At 46.1% G+C, this 11,077-nt stretch overlaps 1 pseudogene; it reads left to right on the forward strand.

The window, feature by feature from the left end:
- Positions 1–4,656: 4,656 nt before the first annotated feature.
- LOC134486329 (large ribosomal subunit protein eL8-like) lies at positions 4,657–10,662 on the forward strand (annotated as a pseudogene).
- Positions 10,663–11,077: the final 415 nt, after the last annotated feature.

An 11,077-nucleotide genomic window follows, 5' to 3' on the forward strand; every position in this document is an offset into this window, starting at 1 on the left:
AACCCAGAATATTGACACTGCAAAGGGGGATGGGGAATGCGGCAGCCCCGTCAGTGACAGTCTCCATGCCTCTCAGCAGGCTGGCCCCCAAGAGAACTGGAAACAAGTGTCCGCACAAAAGCCTGTGAATGGATATCCATGGAAGTATTTATGGCAGACACCAAACACCACCAACCCATGGATAGCTGATGAAGACAATGTGGTCTATCAGGGCAGTGAAATATTATCTGAGAATGAAAAAGAACATTTTCCTGCACCCTACAGCATACAGGAACCTGGATAACATCGTGATAAGGAAGGTGATAGAAATATTCTATAATTGGCTGTCATGGTGGTTGTATGACTGAGGATATGGTGAATCACGGAACAGATATTTTAAGTAGATGAATGTATGATGTGTGAGTATCTCGATAAAACTGTTAAAAAGGAATGGAATACTCCTAACTACAGCACTGTGCCCATATGCCAAAACCGGGCACTCTGCGAGTGCTTGGGAAATTATGGCTTCTATTTACATATTACTGTGATTCTTTAAGTGAAAGCGATAGAGAGCTGGGCACAGCTGATGGTGGCAGCTAGGGAAAATTGAGATAATGAGGCTGGGAGACACGTTTCTAAGGTGGTGCCCAGGCTGGTCCTAAAGGTTCAAAACAGCCCCAACATTCCCTACGTGGTTGCAAGCCATTTCCCCCTTTGTGCCCAACACAGGAGTAGCCATGGACTGAGGAGATGGCCTAGGTAGTAAGACCTGAGTTTGATCCCCAGAACCAACATTTTTAAAAACATAGACCAGATCAGGCATAACGCCAAGGCTGGGGAGGTGGAGACAGCAGGATTCCCGAGCTTCTGACCAGGCAGCTAGGCCTAATCTGTAGAGTCCGGTCCAATGGAAAGACCCTGCCAGCTGAGGAAGGACACTGAGATGCCGGCTTCCACGTGTATGCACTTGCATATGCATATGGTGTCCCACATATCTGTACATGCATATGCACGTGCAACAGACAAGAACCTGGAAATTAAGTATGGTGGAATATGCCTGGATCCTCAGCCACTCTAGCTGCTGAGGCAGGAGGATTGCTTGAACCCAAGAATGTTTTTTTTTTCAAGACAGGGTTTCTCTATGTAGCTCTGACCGTTCTGGAACTCATCTTGTAGATCAGGTTGGCCTTGAACTCACATATCAGCCTGCCTCTGCCTCCCAAGTGCTGGGTTTAAAGGCGTGTGGTACCACTGCCTAGCATCATCCTGCTCTCTTATAGAACCCAGGACCACCATCCCAGAGATGGCACCACCCACAATGGGCTGGGCCCTCCTTCATCAATCACTAATTAAGAAAATGCTTTACAGGGGGCTGAAGAAATGGCTCAGTGGTTAAGAGCACTGACTGGGGGTTGGGGATTTAGCTCAGTGGTAGAGCGCTTGCCTAGCAAGCGCAAGGCCCTGGGTTCGGTCCTCAGCTCCAAAAAAAAAAGCACTGACTGCTCTTCCAGAGGTCCTGAGTTCAATTCCCAGCAACGTCACGGTGGCTCACAACCATCTATCTGTAATTGGATCTGATGCCCTCTTCTGGTGTGTCTGAAATAAATAAATCTTTAAAAAAAAGAAAGCTGGTGAAATCAGGAATTCAAGGCTGGAAACATACACACACACCACAAAAAGAACCCCAGTATGGGGTTTGTTCTAAATTATTGGCCTTCAGAGACCACAGGCATCTATCTGTAGCCACCCTAGGGTAACCATTCTTCAGTATAGTTCCCATGCAGTTTCCATTGTTGTAGGCAATTCCATTGTTGGACAGAGAATGATTTAGTCAGAGGGTTCCTAAAGGCTGGTCACTGGAGTCTCCTGCCTCCAGTCCCAAGGTCGTGTGGATTGTTCCACTGGCAAGCCAGAGCACAGGCAGAGCACTTCTGTAAGATGTCTCTATACCCTAGAATTGCAGGGTCAAAGCGCTGACTCTGGTTTAATTCTCATTAATTACTTTCCATGGTAGTGGGAGCAATTTACACTGCTATAAATTCTGTGCCTGGCCCTTCACCCCTCTCTCCACAACCTTAGAATCAAAGGCATTGATTTCCATAGTCCTCGCCCTTCATGGACCCAGCAACTCTTTGCTGGTCTAACAGCCCCCTGCTCTCCCTCCCTGGGGTCTGACAGCTCAGTCTGGGCTGTCTCTCTATTGGCTGGGTCTCCGTCCATCATTCTGTTGACGTGCGGCATCTTCTGTGAAGTGAATTTCAATTTGGTTTTGTTTTTCCTTTTGACATTTTGTTTGACAAGTATTTTTTATAGCTAAGTGGTTTTAGTGTCTCTGTTACGTTACCATTTCTGAGTTATCTTTCATTATATAAACATAAATCGGAGGCTCTGGGAACTGAAATTGTCTTAAGGTATGGGGTCGCTTTTTAATCTTTCTCGACTGTCAGCAGCATCTCCAGTACTCCCCTCCCCCACTGGTCCAAGAGGCCATCAGCACTGAGCTCTGGTCCCACATCCATGGTCACTTCCCTCACCTTCTTTCCCTCCTTCAACTCCTCTATGATGGGTCAGTGTCACACCGTTTTAATTGTTAGTTTTGTGACACCTTTCAATGTGTTCTGCGACTTTCTACCCCCCTCTCTGTGTAGTGTTTTGTCTCTTTTTTTTTTTTTTTTTTTTTTTTGAGACAGGATCTCTCTACATAACCCCGGTCCGGTAGGCCTAAAACTCACTTTTAGACCAGGCTAGCTGCAAACTCACACTGATCTTCATGCCTCTGCTCCCCAGGTTCTGGTGTGGAAGGCATGTGCCACTGTGCACCTGGCCCAAGTGTAACATTTTTGTCTCCAGAACTTCGTGCTTTGCTGATTCAGAACTAGAATCATCGAGTCAGAAAGTCTTCTCTCCGCACGCCCAAGGCTCTGCATCCAATCTCCGGCTCAGACAAAATTCAATTGTTATTTTAGCTGGCGTCTTAGTTACTGTTCTATTCTATTGCTGTGAAGAGACACCGTGACCAAAGCCACTTATTTAAAAAAAGCATTTAATTAGGGGCTTGCTTACAGTTCCAGATGGTGAGTCCATGACCGTCATGGCTGGGAGCGTGGCAGCAAGCAGACATGGAGCTGGAGCAGTGGCTGAGAGCTCAGGTCTGATCCACAAGCAGGAGAAAGGGGGAGGGGAGAAAGGAGAGAGGTGGAGAAACACACACACGCACACACAAACACACACACACACACACACACACACACACACACACACACGGCGGTGAGGGAGAGAGGGAGAGAGGGAGAGAGAGAGAGAGAGAGAGAGAGAGAGAGAGAGACTTTTTAAACCTCAAAGCCCACCCCTACTGACACACCTCCTCTAACAAGGCCACGCCTACCAATCCTTCCCAAAATATTTCTTCTAACTGGGGACCAAGCATCCAAATATGCGAGCCTATGGAGGCCATTCTCATCAAACCACCACGGTTGGGATTATGTCAAAATCATAAATTAGAGTATCGAATGCTTACGTAGCCATGTCTATATGTGCCTCAACATTCCCTTCCTGTTTTAGGCCTCTTTTCTGTGTCTCTCCAAAAAACTGTTTTGGGAATATGATGACTAGAGAGTGAAAATATGTGTGCTACTCATGTGGATTGCTATAGATAATAATGTGAAATGTAGAAAAATGCCAACTGGAGAATCAAGGTGGTAGGTATAAGGGTGTGTTCTGTACCATTAGATCAACTTTTATGCTTATTAAAACTTTATTATCATTATTATTATTATTATTATTATTATTATTATTATTATTATTTGGTGCTGAGCGTATTAAGGATCAAATCTAGGGCTCTGACATACTAGGTAAATGTTCCAGTGCTGAACTACATCCTCAGTTCTGGACATTCAATAATAAGATCTTGAGGGAGATGCTGGAGATGGCTCAGCAGCTAAGAGCATTCGCTGCTCTTCCAGAGGACCTGAGCTCAGTTCCCAGCACCCACACTGGGCAATTTGTAATCTTCTTTAACATCAAGTGCATGGGATCGAACAGCTTCCAGTCTTCCCTGGCCCTGAACTCATGTACATATGATTTATGAGCCTTTCTTTTTAAATTGATTTAACTTATTTTGTTTCTGAGAGTGTTTTTCCTGAATGCATATATATGCACTCTGTGTGTGTGTGTGTGTGTGTGCGCGCGTGCGTGTGCGCGCGCGCATACATGTACATGTCTGCCTGGTGACTTAGGTGTCAGAAAGAGCATCAGATTCACTGTAACTGGAATTATGGGCTGTGAGCCACCATGTAGAGGCCGGGAAACAAACTCCAGTCCTTGAAAACAAAAAACAATAAAACAAAAATAAAATAAAATGGAAAACCAGCCAGTGCTCTTAAGTGCTGAGCCATCTCTCCAGACCCTACATACACAGACAATTTAAAAATCCTTCTGATCTGGGTGGTGGCTAGCACACACTGGTAATCCCAGCACTTGGGAGGCAGACAGATCTCTATGAGTTTGAAGCCAGCTTGGTGTACAGAGCAAGTTCCAGGACAGCCAGGGCTACATAGAAAAACTCTGCTTCAAGAAACTAAATATACATACATACATACATACATACATACATACATACATACATACATACGGAGATGCTGAGAGAAGAGAGAACATTTAGCCTAGCACAGTGGGCAAATGTTCGTCCTCCTGGCCACTTGGGAGGCTGAAGCAGAAGGATTGCTTGAGAAGGAGTTTGAGATCAGCATAGGCAACAACCTCGTCCCACAGTAAAGGTATTGCCTTTCTATAGTCTGTGCGTAGGTTTTAATGAGTCGGCTCCCACTCGTCTTGCTGTTACCATTGCAGTAAAAATTCTTTCTCATCTTCTAATGTATAGCTCTTTGTAATACCAGCTTCTGTAGTTTCTATTTCTTTGGTGCTAGGGTTTGAATCTAAAGTGTCCTGCCTGTGAAACGCTCGCTCCATCACTGAGCTACACTCCCAATCTGTTTTCTATTATTATTTTTCGCTTTTGTACCCAGACGTCGTATTGAATTTTTAATATTGGCAGGGTTTTCTCACTTGGTGTCCTCACTCACCTCCCAGCCATGTAAATGACAATTAAATTTCTTTCCAACCTATATGCTTCTTAATCTTTTCTCTTCTCTAATTGCATTGGCCAGTGTCTTCTGCAAAATGAGAGGGCCGGTAGAGTGTTTTTTTGGGGTGGGGTCGCAAGTGTGCAACTCTTCCTTTTCCTCCCAAGGGCTGGGATTTAAGGTCTATATCACCAGGCTTGGCTTTATTGTGCTTTTAACTTTAATGTGAATGCTTAATTCCCCCCCCCCCCCAGCACTGTCCCATGTCCTGTAACTATCATAATCACTGTTCTATTGTGAAGAGACACCATGACCAAGGCAACTCTTATAAAATAAGGAACTTAACTAGGGGCTTGCTTACAGTCCATTATCATCATGGCGAGGAGCATGGCTGTACATAGGCACACATGATTCTGGAGAAGTAGCTGAGAGCTACATCCTTATCCACAGGCAATAGGAAGAAAGCCTGGGCCTGATGTGGACTTTTGAAATCTCAAAGCACAGCAACACACCTCCTCCAACAAGGCCACACCTCCTCCAACAAGGCCACACCTCCTCCAACAAGGCCACACCTCTTCCAACAAGGCCACACCTCCTCAAACAAGGCCACACCTCCCAATCCTTCTAATCCTTTCAAACAGTTCCACTCCTGCAGAATGTTTTAGGCAAAGCTTCTAAATCCTTTTATTAGTGCTGTCTCAGGCACATGTCCCAGGGACATGCCCCACCCTACCCCCCAATATCCAAAAGGAAAACAATTCCAGAGTTATGCTGAGTAGCTTTTGCTAGTCATCTCCAGGTATAACTCTGGTAGCCAACAAGATAGGAATAGATTCAAATCCAAACTCTGTCACCTTTGAGGTATGTGATGTTGGGTCCACCTCCTCTCCCTGAAACACTAAGTATTCTCAGAGAATTTATGTAGGCACTGAAGTTGCCATGGTCCAGTGAGGCTATTCTCATTGTCAACCATAGGACGGTGACAGGGTTGGGCCTGGGAATCTGCGTTGCTACCCTACCTCTCTACCCGACTATCCAACTACCCATTTGAGCAGACAGACAAATCGAGAGTCTTCGTGATTTCTGATTAGCGGGAGAGAAAGGATGGAGCTCAGATGCCAGCTGCTTGTAAAGGGTAAGTATTACATCTGCACCTGAAACATAGATCAATATTTGAAGAAAACCAATCAGGGCGCAAGAGTAAATAAAGTGGGGGAGAGGAAGGAATGCCGTGGTTGGCAAGGATCCTAGGCTGCGCACCATCTGGTGCCTGAGTCCCCTTGACAACATCTCTTTCCCATGTGCTAAGCCATGCTCTCCCTGCAGAGGCCCTTGCTGTCATGGCTGAGGCAGACCCTCAGTCATGGATGTCCGCCTACGCCTCCTCCAGCTGCCCCCACTCTCTCTCTAATCTTACTGGGTTTTTTTTTTTTTCTTCTTTTCTTGATTTAGTCCTGATTTGGTTTCATTTTCTACACTCCTTTTAGACCATTTGTCTCAGAAAAAGACTTGTCTAGTCTCAGCACGTAGGTCTTGATTAGGCTGCAGGGCGTGGGGCGGGTGTCCCCCTCCCCCCGGCGGGTGTCCCCCCCCTCCCCAGCAGGAGGGGTTGTATCACAGGATTGTATCGCCTGGCATACACCAGACAAGCACTTGACCTCTGAGCTGCTATTCCCACACTTTTTTCTATTTGAAACATGGTCTTACTAAGTTGGCCCAGTTGGGCTTCAACTCCACAGATGGGGCAGGTCTTGAACCTGTGGACACTGACTCAGCTTGCCTACTAGCTGGGACCACAGGCCTGTGCCCCATGGCCTGGCTCAGTCAGGAGCTCTTGCTATGAAGTCTGAGTGCTTTGGGGCTAGAACACAGGGTTTGCACACGGGAGTGGGGAAGCCTTACACGTCTGTTCTCACCAACCTTGTATAAAACTCAGCATCTCTTCTCCCCAGAACAAAAGGAAGGCATGTTAGCTGTCACCGTCAAGTCACCAGCTTGCGACTTTGTCACTATGGGAACTGCAGAGAGACCTCGTACCATCCTGAAGTGCTTTCTGCGGGTGGTCCAGAACACTGCGTGCGTGTACTGCAGCTTTAAAACTGGTTGTTATCAGGCTAGCTGCTGGATTCCACTCTTCATGGCACTAGTAAAGAAGGAGGCCTTGTGTCTTGGATGGGAAATGTCCCTCCCAGTCATATGTTTGGGCAGTTGGTCCTCAGCGGGAGGCACCATTTGAGAAGGTTGTGTGAACCTTTGGGAAATAGAGATTTGCCGGATGTACTAGACAGTTTTATATCAACTTGACACAGGCCTCCATCAGATTGGGCTGTAGGCAAGCCTGTAAGGTATTTTCTAAATTAGTGACTGATATGGGAGGGTGGGCCCAGCTCCTTCTGGGTGGGGCCATCCCTGAGCTGGTTGTGCTGAGTTCTATAAGAGAGCAGGTGCTGGAGAGATGGCTCAGCAGTTAAGAGCACCGACTGCTCTTCCAGAGGTCATGAGTTCAATTCCCAGCGACCACATGGTGGCTTCACAACCATCTGTAATGGGATCTGATGCCCTCTTCTGGTGACAGCAACAGTGTACTCACATATATTAAATAAATAAATAAATAAATAAATAAATAAATAAATAAATAAATAAATCTTTCAGCAGAGGATCCCTGGGTCTGGGTTCAGTCAGAGAAGATGCACCTAACCCTCAAGAGACTGGAGACTCCAGGGAGTTAGAAGTCTGATGGGATGGGTGGGGACATCCTCGTAGAGACCGGGGTTGGGGGAAGTGGGAGGCAGGGAGGAGGTATGGGATGTGGAACAGTCAGAGGGTAGACCAGGAAGGGAATAAAATCTTGATTGTAAAATTAATTGATTGATTGATTGATTGATTGATTAAAAGAAAAAGAAAACTGGAAAACTGGCTGAGCAAGCCATGAGCAGCAAGCCAGTAAGCAGCAACCCCTTCATAGCCTCTGCATCAGCTCCTGCCTCCTGCCATTTGAGTTCCTGTCCTGACTTCCTTCTACAATGGACAATTGTGGAAATATGAGTCAAATAAAACCTTTCCTTCCCAGTTTGCGTCAGCCATAGCAATCAAAACCCTCACCAAAGACACTGGAGGAAGTGGGTCACTGGGGGTGGGCCTTCAGGCTTTTTCAGACCAATCCCACTCCTGTCCCATTTCTCTGCTTCCTGAATGTGGATGTCATGTGATCAGCCAGTCTCCTGCTCCTCTCACAATGCCTTCCTGCCTCCTGCTATGTCTTTCATGCCTTGGAAATGTAAGAAAAAGTAAACCACCCTTAGTTTCCTTTTCAGGGTGCCTTATCACATAACAAGCAAGTAACTAAGACAGATATGTAGGGCCTGAAGGGGTGGCTCGGTGGTATTGTATTTACCAAGCATGTGTGAGAGCTTGGGTTCCATCCCTTAATCCTTTGGCACCAAAAACAAAACAAAACAAAACAAAACAAAACAAAACAAAAAAACAACAACAAAAAAAAAACCAACAGCATATCTATTTCTATACCATACTTTAAAAAGATATTTTTAGACATGCATTTCAGTATAATGGGTTTTCTTTTGCCATTTTAAAAAATAATTAAAAAGTATTCTGATATAGCTGTAGCCTCATCATACTACCGGATGGTCTGCAGTGTGTGTGTGTGTGTGTGTGTGTGTGTGTGTGTGTGAGAGAGAGAGAGAGAGAGAGAGAGAGAGAGAGAGAGAGAGAGAGAGAGACCTGGTCTTTGACAATCTTCACATTCCGTTATCCTTCCCAAAGACTGGCTTATACTGTGTTCCATGACCTGGTGAGATGAGAAAGAGAACACTGATTCCTCATGGGAAAGTTGCATTTTTGTTTTGTTTTGTTTTTTTGTTTTTTGTTTTTTTTTGCTTGGTTTGGCTTTTTAACTCTTGAAAGGAGGCAGAAGACAACATTCTTCCTTCCTTTGCTTGATGTCTGAGCACTGCAGGCTACAATTTCTCCCTGCATTGAGTATCCTCTAGGAGAGCAGCCGAGCCACTTGACAGGCAGAAATGGTTGATGGGAAACCCCTATGTCTTTAAGGATTTGAGGAGCTGGTGGCTTAGCCAGACACAGAAGCAACTTTTCTCTAGACTCCCGTTGCCGTCAGGAAATACCTTATAGTCAAGGCCATTTAGATCAGCTGTCTGTTACATGTAGCCAAGAGAACCTTCTAGAGTCTACTCTAGGGTTTTGGCTAGACTCTTCCCCTTCCCCTTCCCCTTCCCCTTCCCCTTCCCCTTCCCCTTCCCCTTCCCCTTTCTCCTCTTCCTCCTCCTCCTTCTCTTTCTCCTTCTCCTCCTCCTCCTCCTTCTTCTTTCTTCTTTCTTCCTCTTCCTGCTCCTTCTCCTCCTCCTCCTCCTCTTCCTTTCCCTCTTCCTCTCCTTGTTCTTTTTCTTCTTTGTGTGTGTTTACTTATTTTATGTATTTCTGAGTGTTTTCCCCTGTGTATATGTATGTGAGTAACAGGAAACAGGCATGGCTGGTGCCCACTGAGGTCTAAAGAAGTTATCAAATCCTCTGAAACTGGAATGTATCAGTCAAGATTGTCTAGAGACATTGAAGTTATAGAGTGAATATATGTGGGATTTATTAGAATGACTTACACACTGTGGTCCAGTTAATCCAACCCTGGCTGCCTACCAACTGATGGTCTAAGAATCCTTGCTGTTGGGCTGGGGATTTAGCTCAGTGGTAGAGCGCTTACCTAGGAAGCGCAAGGCCCTGGGTTCGGTCCCCAGCTCAGTCCGTGAGGCTGGCTTCCTCAGCTGGTCTTCACTATACACCCAAAGAAGTAGGCTTTAATGCCGGTGAAGGAATGGACCTGCCAGTGAGGGCAAGAGCAAGCAGTCGGGGAGAGCAAGCTTCCTTCCTCCTTGTCCTCTGCATATGCTATCACAGAAGGCGTGGCCCAGATTCAAAGTGGCTATCCTCACTTCATGTGATTTAATTAAGAAAAACATCCCTCAGGGGTTGGGGATTTAGTTCAGTGGTAGAGCGCTTGCCTAGCAAGTGCAAGGCCCTGGGTTCGGTCCCCAGCTCCGAAAAAAAGAAAAAGAAAAAAAAAAAAAGAAAAAAGAAAAACACATCCCTCGCCCTCTCTCTCTCCTCCAGATGAGCAAGATGCCCAAAGGAAAGAAAAGGCCAAGGGAAAGAAGGTTGCCCCGGTCCCCACCGTCATCAAGAAACAGGAGGCAAAAAAGGTGGTCAATCCTTTGTTTGAGAAAAGGCCCAAGAACTTTGGCATTGGGCAGGACATCCAGGCCAAAAGAGATCTCATACGCTTCATCAAATGGCCCCGCTACATCAGGCTGCAGTGGCAAAGAGCCATCTTCTATAAGCGGTTCAAAGTACCTCCTGCCATCAACCAGTTCACCCAGGCCCTGGACAGGCAAACAGCGACTCAATTGCTTAAGCTGGCCCACAAGTTCAGGCCAGAGACAAAGCAGGAGAAAGCTGCTGGCAAAGGGGATGTCCCAACTAAGAGACCACCTGTCCTCTGAGCAGGAATCAATAAGTCACCACCTTGGTGGAGAACAAGAAGGCTCAGCTGGTGGTGATTGCCCATGATGTGGACCCCATTGAGCTGGTGGTTTTCCTGTCTACCCTGTATCAAAAGATGGGGGTGTCCTACTGCATCTTAAAGGGAAAGGCCAGGCTGGGGCACCTGGTCCACAGGAAGACGTGCACCACTGTTGCCTTCACACAGGTTAACTCAGAAGACAAGGGTGCTCTGGCTAAGCTGTGGAAGCTATTAGGACCTTATAATAACAGATACGATGAGATCTGCCGCCACTGGGGAGGCAACTTCCTGGGTCCTAAGTCTGTGGCTCACATTGCCAAGCTGGAAAAGGCAAAGGCTAAAGAACTCGCCACTAAACTGGGTTAAATGTACGCTAAGTTTTCTGTGCATAAATATAATTACAAAATTTAAAAAGAAAGAAAGAAAGAAAAGAAAAACATTTCTCACAGGTATACCCAGCCACTTGGGT

Source organism: Rattus norvegicus, chromosome 3, assembly GCF_036323735.1.
Source record: "Rattus norvegicus strain BN/NHsdMcwi chromosome 3, GRCr8, whole genome shotgun sequence".
NCBI classification, from domain to species: Eukaryota; Metazoa; Chordata; class Mammalia; order Rodentia; family Muridae; genus Rattus; species Rattus norvegicus.